The sequence below is a fragment of the Engraulis encrasicolus genome, unplaced genomic scaffold (assembly GCF_034702125.1).
Source record: "Engraulis encrasicolus isolate BLACKSEA-1 unplaced genomic scaffold, IST_EnEncr_1.0 scaffold_669_np1212, whole genome shotgun sequence".
NCBI lineage: Eukaryota > Metazoa > Chordata > Actinopteri > Clupeiformes > Engraulidae > Engraulis > Engraulis encrasicolus.
Genome location: NW_026945993.1, coordinates 2,501 through 15,729, shown reverse-complemented (window position 1 = coordinate 15,729; position 13,229 = coordinate 2,501). Strand labels below are relative to the sequence as shown.

The following is a 13,229-nucleotide window of genomic DNA, read 5'->3' as shown; positions in this document are numbered from 1 at the left end:
AAAAACTCGCATGAAAACCACTGACCTCCCAATCTACACACAATGAACACACGATGACCTATATGACCTTACTGTAAACGGGATGCATATATTTGTTGTTCCATTTACATAAATTCCAAGGCCGGCCTAAGTCTTTATGGGGCCCTAAGCAAAATTTCATTCAGGTCCCCCCATACCCGATATATAGATTATGTAGGCTAGTGGCTCTTGTTTCATTCATTGTAGTAAATGGCACATGAGAAAAAAATATGACTAGGGAATCTCGAGGACAATTCATTTCTTCCTGGAAGTTGGCTGCTCACGGGGGGCCCTGGTGGCTTGGGTGCCCTAAGCCACCACATAGTTCGCTTATGCCTCGGGCCAGTCTTGTAGACTTCGGTGAGACACCCAAGTGTGTTTCAAGGTACAGGTAGACCTTGCAAGGAGCAATAAGTGCAGCCATGGTACAAAATCAATAGGCCTACCTACTATGTGTTGAAATTTTAGGGATGGCACTCGAATATTCATTATACATTCAAATTTAGAATCGTCCTTTTGAATTCGAAAAAATCTCAAAAAAATGAAGGCTACACTTAAACAAATCTGTACTGGCCTAACTTACTGTAGTAAGTGACAATGGAGACTGGTCCAAAGTTTAATAAAAATTTTAAATTTGCTCAGTAAATACAAATGGATCATCTTTCTTTTCAACAAGGAAGTTGTGTCAGAAAGCATTCCATGCATTAGGTTGACGTTAATAGCGATATTTTTCATGTGCGTTTCAAGGAGAAAAGGGCCATCACACATTAGGACAATGTTAAACTTAGTACTATGGAATAATTATTACCACTTTAAAACCGTAAATTGCAGCGAAAATACTTAAACTTGTGTGCTGTTGTGGGTGCTGCTGCTTGCCGCCAATTTTAAAATTAATTCGCAATGCATGCAGGGAAACCTGTCGTAGAACTCCGTCGTGGAGTCTGGTGTTGGAAAATCTCCACGTGGAGGGGTGGAAAGCCCTTTGCCTTACCCATACCCATCTGTCTGATTGTGAATCGGGATGCCATTACCCCTACACGTGGACGCGCAAAACGGAGGCAAAGGGGAAAGGCGTAGGGCTAAAGGGTGGTTTATGCCTCGAGATCAGCGTCCCTGCGTGGTGATGCAGTGAGCCGTGCAGTTAACGGAGTGAAGCCCCCCCCATCACGCAGGTACTCTGGGGCACCTCCCCAAAATTGTGAGTCGACGCAGGTAGTGATGCAAACAGCGACGGAGTGAAGGGCGGGAAGGAGAGGAAATAGGTATCTGATTGGTCCTCTCGACCAGCCTGCTCTGTCCTCGAGTCGAGAACAAGCTACTTCCTTCTTCTAACCTTCGTGGTCTACGGACTGTGAGCTCTTCATTAAATAAGTTGCCCGTGCTTTGTCGTTTCATTTATTTACACGAACCAAAGACAACACATGCGCTTGCAAGTTACAACGCTGAAGTTATTTGGACAGTTGAACAGTGTTTCCGAGGTCGAGGAAACATTCCGCTTCGTGTGACCTATCCTCGACAAATGAGCCACTTCTTTGTTCCAAACTACCGCGCTGGCTGCCAGTGCAATCAAACATGCACGTGATATAAAGATTTAATGTTTCATTTTCATTGTCGTCGAGTCTGTGAAGCTAAAAAACAACCTCTTGTATTGAAGGCAGTTTGAGCATGGAATGACATCGCGCAGACTGCGCTTCAAAACAGGGCATAAATCAAAATTAACTGCATCATGGCTGCGACAAGCTCACTCCGTGGCACTGCCAGGAAATGGGATTCACCGTTAATGAAGAGAGGAGGCCCAGAATTGAGTCCTTGTGTCATGTGTCTCATATGGGCCCTTGTATGTATTAAGTAAGGTGGCCCTTTCAGATGACTTTGTCCTAGGTCCGGTCAAAAAGCTGCCAGAAGCCTGTATACACTAATAAACAATGACACGACTTCACATTTACACAGGGCAGACAGTGTATTACCTGTTGCGAAGGCGAGGCAAAACACATAGCAGGATGATACACAAAATCCCATTTTCCACTGTTGCTCTTCTTCTTTTTCTGTATCTTTGTCTCTCTCTCAAATACACACGCACGCGCGCATACACAGACACGCACATGCACACGCACAGACACACAGACACACACACACACACACACACACACACACACACACACACACACACACACACACACACACACACACACACACACACACACCACACACACACACACACACACACACACACACACACACACACACACAGACAAACAGCATCTCCCCTCTCCCCTCCGTGGGGTTTTTAATGAACGTGGTGTGTTAGCCCCTGGAACTCTGCTGTACATGCCTTATCAGGGAGTTACAGATGTCATGCTTGACACCCATACCCTTGCTCTCACTGCGCACACACAGAGACACAAACAGACACACACAGACACACACAGACACACACACACACACACACACACACACACACACACACACACACACACACACACACACACACACACATGCACGGATGCAAACACACACGCTGGCATGCAAACACAAGCACGCACGCACGCATGCACACTTTTGCATGCATGCACAGGCTCAAGGCCGCGCACACACACACACACACACACACACACACACACACACACTCATTCAACTTTCAAGTTTGTGTAAATGAACATGCATGCATGCACGCACGCACGCAAAAACACACACACACACACACACACACACACACACACACACAGACACACACACACACACACACACACACATAACAGGTCAAGGTTGTATATCGTGACAGTGAAGACTGGGGAGCAGTTGCAGTCCACTGCATTACAGGAGGGGGTGGGACTGTCTCCATATTTCATGTCATGTCATCCTCTCTTTTTTTTTTACGGGGAATGTCTGATTTTTATTCCAGAGTTGCTGTGTCAGTGTGTGTGTGTATGTGTGTGTGTGTGTGTTTGTGTGGGTGTGTGTGCGCGTGTATGTGTGTGTGTGTGTTTGTGTGTGCGCGTGTGTGTGTGTGTGAGTGTGTGTATGATTGTGTACAGAGTTGGTGTTTATCCTTATCTCTGTCCCCTTTCCTCCCAATCACTATCTGTGTGGAACCATTCAAGGTTGAGGAAGGATGTGTACAGCCGTGGGCACTGTATTTGGGCAAATGTGGCAGATACCCGCTTGTTTCCCCGCCCATTTGCCATCTAAGAACAGTAGATCCATTCATACATTACAAATCAAATATTCATGTCAACTTCGATTGTACGGTCTATGACATTGTGTTGTGAGTTGTGATGAACTTTGAGAGTGGATTTCTGTTTTATTTTCTCTGAATTTCACCTCGAGTTTGCCTGCTGATCACAACATCCCTGCCCATAGGTGTGCACAGATAGGTGGCGAGGTGGTGCTAAAGCACCTGCTCCTTTGCCCTACTGGACAAAAAGTGCCCTTTTTGAAAGTTTTTTTTTCCAGAAAAGCTTGACAATTGACATGATCATCTACAAAACCTTGACAATTAAAAGCGTGTGATAATAATGCCTCGATATAATCCTTATAGGCTAGTAAAGCAGCCAACAGTTCCTCTAGCCCCAACACCCCCGCCCAGCACTTGTCTGTGCACGCCATTGTCCCTGCCTGTGCCTGCTGATCAGCAACATCAGTCACATCTGGCCACCCAGTTAGCCGATTTCTATCTGCCCTCGCTTCGACAAGGCTGTGTCGCCCCTCTCGTGCGTATCAACAAATCAGAATGACTGTACTGATTATGTCATAGACATAACAAAAGCCCTTCTAGATGGATGCACTTCTGGGCAGATATTGCAGAGCCCTCCCTGCGTGCCTCAATGTCGAGATCTTCAAAACTGGAAGCAAGTATGAACTTAGGTGTAGCAAAATTTGCCTACTAACTCTTTCGAGAAATTGGAATAATGAAACGGATAAATGGCACAATGACTCCATAACCCAATGATGAAGGATAAGTGTTGGATGTTTCATGTGTGTTCATATTTGTGTTAGGTAAATAATTTACTGAAGTTGTGAGCAGCTTAACATGCTTTCTGTCAGACAAATTTCCCCTGGAGCAAACCCTCGAGCGTCAGTTGACAGCTGAGCATCAGACTCTGGATGTGATGGTACAGTCGAAACAAAGTATACAGATACTGAAGCCTATAATATTATGTATTAGTTGAGAGATTGGAATCTGACATTAATGGGTTGTATACGCTTGCAACGTTGAGGCAGCGAATGAGAGGCTTTAATCTGGCCACAATGGTGTAGAAATGTTGGTCTGATGTCCATTGTTCTGTCATAATAACCAAAGTTATTGTTTCACTAATAGCTAGAACAACTTTGACATAATAGTCAGGTACACTACGTTGAGAGCTATGCGTTCGTTCAATTTTCATGGGGATTTGTAAAACTTTATATTTTTGGAATCCTTAGACCCTAAAGAGTCAGGAAAGCAATGTTTTACAATTTTCAAAAGTCATCAATGCAGTAATTTTGGGTCTTGAAAAGTGGACACTATTACACTAAAAACGCCTAGGCAAATTTGCTAATATCTTCATAAATTGAAAATAAAAATAAGTGTGAGGTAAATATTTGTTTTGGAAAAGTTGTTATACTAAATTCTTAGATAGTTCAAAGGGCCCTTTACACAGATTTACCACATAATTTAGTTCAGGCCCCCATTTTCACACACTTTTCATTAAAAAAGTAGTGTTTTTCTCAAGCTACACTGAAAAAACAGGGAATGGCGGGTCTTTGAATTAACCTATATAAAGTAAATAGATGCAAAACAATTCATTAACATTCCTTGAGTAAACATGATTTCATCAAATAAGGATAATGTGTTCTTGGAGACTGCTGAATTGGCATGTTTCTAATGCTTTGAATGAACATGATTAAGTTGTGTCTGGGGTGGCCTCCAGTCCTGAGGTGGCGCTAGTGCACCACTTTCTAAGACAAGAAGAAGCCGGAAAGTTTCAAGCCAGAGAGCCGTTCGCCTCAGTCAGCTCGGTCCTACTCTTCAGTCTCATCTCGCTGGAATAGTGTTGTCATGTGTGAAGATATACACGAAATTGAGTAAGTAACTGAAGTACTTTCATTTATGGTGGGCGATGTACTACTGCTCTTGTGTCTTTTGTGTGTGGAAGCTGAGCTTAGACTCTACTACATTTACCCGCGCAGTGCTCTTTGCTTAGTAACAGGTGCACTGCAAACACATGCAGTTGGCTATGCCCCATGTCATTTTTAGAAAAGAATGGAAAATATGTACATTTAGGATATTCAAAGGATGTAGTAAAAACTGCTACTGTACAACAATCTAGCTGGTTATCTTCAGTTAATAGCTATATTTGCGCGGGAGGGTCTGATCCGTTAATGGGGGAGGGGTGGTGAGGGGTATGCACAGCGAACTAGAACTTGATCGAACACGTTGCATGCTCACGAGAACAGAGGGCTGGCGTCGTTTCGGTGTGTTCATTTTAAGCCAAGTATTCTATTTTTAAAGTTTTCTTTTTTTATCCAACCCAGGTGTTTAATGCACACATGCACTTGTGGTCTTAACCGAAGATTAATCAAATGTAAGCTTTCCTGCACACGAAGTCAAAGAACAACCGACCTAGATAGAGTGCATATAACCTGAATTTAAACTTTGCACAGGGAATTGGATGAAACATGTGGGAATAGTCCTATTTATTGAAGTGCATAGCACTTTTTTTACTTGCACCTATATCTTCCTCTTTTAAGTGGAGCATTGTTTACAAGTAGCCTAGTTTACAGAATGCATGCTCCTCATTCACGAATCCTGTGCTGTTTATTAAATGCTTAACCTCACCAATTCCTCCTTTCTTTCTTTCTTTCTTTAAGGACTTCTGCTGCACTGTTCGAAGTCTGTAAGGTAAGACATTCAATGCTGATTGTCTTTAAGGTTTTTATATTGTTTTTATATGTGAATTTGTGTGTGTATGTGTATGTGTGGCTTTTCCCTAATGTTTATGATTTGTCAATCCTTTGGGCTCTTTATGTCTTTTCAGATCAGTGCTGAATTCAAAAGAATAACCACAGTTCCCCTGCAATCCAAGCAACTGTTGCTGAATTGGCTGATGTAAGTTTCTGTATTTTTTGCCTGTCTACTTGATGGTTCCTGAGCAGAAAGCCTTTTTTACTATTGAGTTACACCCCTGCATGTTAAAACCCCATAGAGAGGATCATGATCTGCCTTAGTAGTCATGGTACCAGTACATTCATATGCATGTTTCTTTTGGTGGCAGTCAGCTTCCCAATGTTGATGCCATTCATAGAATCCCAAAACAAATCAGTCCCACCACCATTTTTGACCGTAAACATGGGACTATTTTCTTTATACTTCTCCCTTGGCTACTATCACACATGCTTGAAACAATATAAAGCAAATGTGTTCATCATGGTTTCATCAGAGACAAACAGACTTCAGATATGGATTGCTGGAACCATGTCCTGTGGTCTGATGGCACCAACATGAACAATTTTTTTTCGGATGGTGTCAAGCATGTGTGATCTTAACCAAGTGAGTAGTACAAAGTAAACTGTCCCATGCTCATGGTCAAGTAGTGGTAGTGGGACAGACATGGTTTTAGGCTGGATGCATGGCGTCAATATTGGAAATCTGAATTTCACCAACATGTACCATGACAATTGAAGCAGATCATGATACAGTCTGTGATTTTAAAGGCGCAGAGAGTGATTTTTTTAAGTAGTTTATTTCCAGAACTCATGCTGCACAGGTTACAAATGTTCTCCTTTTTTATTCTTTCTTTCTTTCTTTCTTTCTTTCCTTCTTCATTTCATTAAGTTGTACAAGATGCACCATTTCTGAGGACTTCTGGCACAGTGGCCTGCACTGTTCAAAGTTCGCAAGGTAAGACATTCAATTCGGATTGTCTTTAATGTTTTTATTTGTGAATTACAGCATTTTATCTCCTTTCTTGAATGTGTGTGTGGCTTTCTCCTAATGTTAATGATTTGATTGTTAAATCCTTTGGGCTCTTTATGTCTTTTCAGATCAGTGCTGAATTGAAAAGAATCGCCACAGTCCCACTGCAATGCCCTGCACTGTTCCAAGTCCACAAGGTAAAGCATTCACTTTGGCCACAACCCTACCCAGTGCACCTTAACAACTTGACTCCTGCTTTAAATTAGCTGTTACCTGAAAGGGGGTGACTAAATATTCCAGTGGTATAAGGAGCTGCTTCTCGAATTTTTATATTTAAATTTTGTCGTACTCTGACCAGTGAATATTAGATTATTGCTTAGTACTAGAATTTGAGTTATCTGAGACAAAATGATCTGATCTGAGAAGTGTTGATGACTACCTCCCTGATGTCCCCACGCTCAGTGTGGAGTGTGACACTAGTTAGTTTGTATGCATTGTGCTATGCTCAACATGACATTGAGAGGCTTCAGTTGGTGAGCAAGCTATCCCACGATTTCCTTATTCCAATACACTTAGTACACAATGCATGTGCAGCTAAACAAAAAGAAATATGAATATCTTCTATGTAGAAACAAAATGAGCACTACAATGAAGGGTATAATATCTCAGAGCACTTTGTCGACACATGTTTTTCTCTCTGATGGTGGGGGGGGGGAGAAATCAGAGTCGACAGAGTGCACCAGCTGTGTTACGCTTTTCATTATATTGCCCATTGTATGTCTGCCTAGAATATTGCATGTTTTATTTTTAATCACTTAAGTTATCAGGGAAACTTATTGAGATGGGGAAAACTGTAATAACTTCTTATTTCAGCCCCTTGACAGACAAGCCCTGCATGCCATATTACTGCACGCATGCACAAACGCCAGAGAGGTTCTCAATTCATCTCAGATCAGAGAATATCAGAGAGCAGAGAAATGCAGTAGACTTTTCCTTCAAAGTCTCCTCGCAAGGAACAGTATATATCGTACCTGTATATGCATAATGAAACTTGTTCTCTTAATTGAGACGAACTGATCCTTACATCTCTGTGCTCTGAAACACCTTAAATAGAGGATTGGCATCACTGGTTGTCTACTACAAGCCCCTTGTAGGTCCCAGCCAAGGACACAGTAGACCTGGGGTGTTGTTCCATATGAGAGTGAACTTTTTCATTGGCCTGGGCCCACTGGTATTCCTGTGACACACCAAGTTTCATGTCAAAGTCTTGTCATGCTATGCAATGATCTTGCAGGCCACATAAAATTACTTCATGGGTCACAATTGGCCCTGGGTTTGAGTTTGACATCCCTGCAGAATGAAGGCAACTACACAGCTTTGGCTCTGGTATTTGACGACCTCAGGCCAATTCACACCAGCGTTAAATCATCATCCAGGTCCCACATCAGAATTACAACTGAGAATCTTGACAGTGGAACAGAGGACATGCTTTGGACTTTGCAGTAACCTACTGCCCAGCTTAATGTTGATTTATTTGTTAATTCAAATGGCTTGGTTAATTTGTGTTTATTTACTTTTGTCTGTGTTGAATAGGTCATGGATGAAGTTGCCGTAGACGAAGCAATTGAAGACATCACTATTGGAATCTGCTCTGACAGAAGATTGGGCATCCCACCCTTAGGACATTGTCAGTTTTAGTGTATGTCTGTCACACACGTGACACCCAATCGGAAAGGACTCTTTTTTTTCAGCAACTAAAAAACAGCAGTTATTTTTGTTTCTTTAAGTGAAATGTACCTTTTTTTCTAGAGATCTATTTGCTTGTATGCACTTCCAGCTCCTTGCTGGTTTAAGAATAGTACTTGAGTGTGCATATGTTTTGTACATACTGTGTTGATTTTGACCCAAACTAAAGACAAACAAAATACCAAGACTAGACTTAAATAAGACTGGGTAATAACACAAATGTGGTCACCAAAGAGGACAACCAAATGAATGGTGGACTGCCAGATGCACGCGCACATGCATACATTATACGTGCACATGCATACAGTATACGCGCATGAACGCACACCTACAAGTGTGGACTAATGCACTTAGTCAATGAGCTAAAAGAACTGTATGTAGAGTGAATTTTATTTGTGTCCGATGTGTTCACATGAATGCTAATCCAGCCAGAGAGCACTTTTTCACAGCAACCAAACAAATTATTTTCTTAAAGGTGCACTGTGTAGGATGGTGACCAGAGTAGGCAACTATGCTGCACATTGAAACGGTGCTGCCTATTACCAACTGTGTCCTTTTCATATTATATTTACTTAGTAATAAACGAAAATGTGTTAGTATGACCAAAGTTCAGTAAGTTTACTAAAAATCTGTATTTCTAGAAATTCAAAATGACAGCCAGTGGAGAAGATTCCTCTCTTTCCTCCTCCCCCTTTCATGTATGGAAAGAGCAATTTCCCCAGTCATAACGACAACTTAAAGTTTGGTGGTGGTAAATATTCATGAAAAATGCAACATTTGTGCATGGGCAGCATGAAATCTCAAAATAAACTACTGAAAATAATACACAGTGCACCTTCAAAGCGAATTGGACTTTCTTTTTGTTCACAGACTCTGCTCGTTGTATTTCCTGCTCGTTGATTGGTCTAAGAGTAGCAGTTATTTGTGACTGTCCTTATGTTTTGTATATCTGTGTGCATTTTACATGCGTACAGTGAAAGTCAATACATTTAATCACAGAATTCTGACTCCTTTTTTTGTTTTTGTTTGCACATGCCTGTACATCAAATTGTGATCTGCAATGCATTTGTATAGCCTAGACCTAATATGTTTACCATATTTTTTTATTTTTTTTTATTTTTTGTTTTGGGGGGGGGGTGGATTGAGACTAAAGAATCATGTTACTGAAATGTAGCTGTATGCATGATTCCATCACCTTCAATAAACATGAAAAAAATACTTTCAAACTATGTCAAAGTTTTGTGTTTTTTCAACATATTTTCTGGTTAATGGAATACCAATTAATTGTTTAGGATTAAAGTGATTTCATCACCTCTGATTTAGGTGAAAAAAACATTTTGTGACAATTTAAAAACATCACATTGTTCCAACACATTTTTATGAGGCTGGAACATGAATAAGTTGTGTTAGGTTGAGGTGATCCAATCACCTCCGTTTAAGGTGATAAAATCACTTAAACCTTACACAATAAATATAGGGGAAGAAATCATGTTGACCTTACACAATTGGATTGTGTGGGACCGATGTACACATTAAAATCATGTAGATCCAACGAATATTTTCTTTCAGTGTAGAAAACACAAGTGATTGGGTAAAACACATAAAACTTCTATGCCTCACCCCACCATTTTCCCAGTTAATTTCTTACATTAAAATACAGGATTTTTATTACAAGTTTTCTTAAATATTATGTTTCAATATCTTAAAGTGTAATGTACTAACAAAGTGTAATGTCAACTAATTTACATACACACCCAAATTTGATGTTGACAAAGGCCTATTGGATGAAGCAGAGACTACACTTTTTTCATACATTCAGGGTGTTTTGAGAGGATAAAGTTACTTTTTTAAAACCATGATGTTGTTGAGGGTGTACTACACTTTACAATCCAGTGGTGTGCACGGGGCAGGTGCTCAACGTGGAGGCGGGGGGCATATGGAACTTCCAGCTGCCTTACTAGGTTATAGAGCAGGGGTGGGGAGCCGTTTTCATTTGAGACCCACATACAATTTCATTTTCAAGTTCTCCAAGGTCCGTACTATGAACACAAACCAGGATTAACCCCTGCACTTTAGGCCTATATTGACCCAGCTTTCCTAGGTCCCCTGAAAATATAACCTAATTGTATTGTAAATTTACAAAGCACATCATATTCCATGTGAAATGACATGAGATTAATATTACATTGGGGGCCGGATAAGAAGGCCGCAAGGACAACCCTAGAGACAAAGGTTCCCCACCATTGTAGCGTATATATACTGTATTATATATGTGATATAACACAGCTATGTGAAAGTGGTAGTTTCTATATTCACATGTTCCTACACTCACCATGTTGGTGTGGCAGTGGCTGTGTTTCTGTGCCAGACAGAAGGAAATGAAAATAATAATAATAATAATAATAATATTGTCATTATTATTATTATTATTATTATTATTATTATTATTCATTATAATAATAATAATACGTTTGTTTTATACAGCGCACGCCTTTCAAAACACCCAAAGTTGCAAGGTATCGTGTAGGAATGTGTGCGTGTGTCAGCGTGTGAGTGTGTGTGTGCGCGTTAATGTGCTTGTGGAATAGGCCGGGAGCTACGTATACCCCTCAGGATGTGTTTTGCTTACTTTTTTTCATTACGATTTCCTGTTAGTCTATACCCTGGGCCATAACGAGTTGATAGGGTGCACTCCCAACTCAGCCCCGTTTGGTCTCAGGGCCCAAAAAAACATCTAATGGGTTAACGGCTTATATATGCCCCCACAAAAACTGATAGGACCTTAATCCTTTATATTACTGTAATTTCAAATCCTCATAAGGGTTGACTCATAAGACTAAAGATGAAGATCTGACTGACCTAAACTTGAGTTTTCTAAAGAAATGGTTTGCTTTGACCTTAATTGTAGCAGTGCTGCACTAGTCCACTCTGTAGAAGGGACTCCTCCATGGCTGCACCTACAAAGAAAAACTTCTCAAGGTGTGCAGGCAGGGGCGTATCAGCAAATCAGATCCAATGGACCCCCAGCCGTATAGCTACATAAATCGGATTGTGTGTGGCGCCCTGGTGACTCAGTTACACTTAAAGGTACACTGTGCAGGAAATGGTCAAAAAAGGTACTGCAACTATGCTGCTCATCGAAACTGGGTTGCTTATTGCCAAATTTGATCTTTAGAACTAACCGCCATAAGCCTCCAGGAAAAGAAGTGTCTTCAGGTTTTGTTTAAACATGGCCAGTGAAGGGGCACTCTGGTTGGGTAGATTGCTCCAAAGAATAGGACTGCAGGGATCTTGAGGGGGCATGGGGTGAAGGAGGTCTGTGAGGTAATGGGGTGCCAGACCATGGTGGGACTTGAAGGTTAGGAGGAGGACTTTATAGGTAATGTGTGACTTGATGGGGAGCCAGTGAAGCTGCTTGTGTATGGGGGTGATGCACTGCCAGGGTCCAGTGCCTATCAGGATCCTGGCAGCAGAGTTCTGGACATTTGCAGTCTGTCTAAGGCCTTGTTGGGTAGACCAAGCAGAATGGCATTGCAGTAATCCAGGCGGGAGGAGATGAAGGAATGAGTGAGAGTCTCTGTAACTGTCTTAGAAAATGAAGGCCTGAGTCTGGTAGACTGGACTGCATGAGTCTGCTTGCATTTGTCTCCCTCAGCTCAATTATCTACCTTTATTTGACTGTCCCTGCAGGTAACTCTTATAATATCCTCTTCAGCTGAGTTTCTCAAAAATACTGATGTAGTACTTATGTACGAGGTACCCTTTAGACAATAGCAGGCATAGACATCAATTCAAGTTTATGCGATAACTTCTCTTGTACATGCATGCTTAAACATAACACGTATGTGAGGAAAAGTAGTGGATGTAGGCCTATACCTTTTAGTAATGATGTGTAGTATATTCCTGATATACTGACAAGGGGCCACCTGCTACATAGCCACTTACTGCAAATGGGCCTAATGACAGGCCAATTCACTCTTACCAATTCACTCTTAGCTGAAAACACTCAACTGCATCATAACAATATTGCTAACAATGCAGGGAGCCAATTTAGACTTGGTCAGTAACATTTTGGTGGCAATAAGGTTATAACAGAGGTACTGTGTTAAGGCGTTGAAACTTAAGAACTACTTTTTACCACACAGTACCACCAAGCCAACAGGGTATGTGATAGATAGGCTATATTTTTTACATGGAATACAAATTTGCCAATGTAACGAGGGGAAGAGGCTAGGGCTACAATAGAAATATAATATCAAATAAATACAGAAAATCATCATAAAACCACAAAACTGCACAATATACTGAATTCCCACAGATAGGCCTAATAAAATGCTCCCCCTGAGGTGGGGTGGTGGAAGTTTGAAGTTGATGATGTAATCCTTTTGTAAGGCCGTTTTCTCAAAATGTGTTTTTTCTCCTGCTCTGATCAAATAATCTCCACTTCTATGCAACCTACCTGCACCCAACTTAACAGGCCTTTTCCTATCAAGAGTGTGAATGTTTGCACGGAGGGATTTGTTGATATCTCATTCATGATTTGATTTAGCCTACTGGTATATGACATAGG

The 13,229-nt window shown here is 41.2% G+C and overlaps 1 long non-coding RNA gene across 1 annotated transcript; it reads left to right on the top strand.

Moving 5' to 3' along the window:
- The first annotated feature begins 4,752 nt into the window (after positions 1–4,752).
- LOC134444689 (uncharacterized) lies at positions 4,753–9,204 on the top strand. Its single transcript, XR_010034067.1, has 5 exons — positions 4,753–5,082; positions 5,869–5,899; positions 6,036–6,106; positions 6,833–7,110; positions 8,507–9,204. It is a non-coding gene; the product is annotated as an uncharacterized LOC134444689 (long non-coding RNA).
- The last annotated feature ends 4,025 nt before the right edge of the window (positions 9,205–13,229 follow it).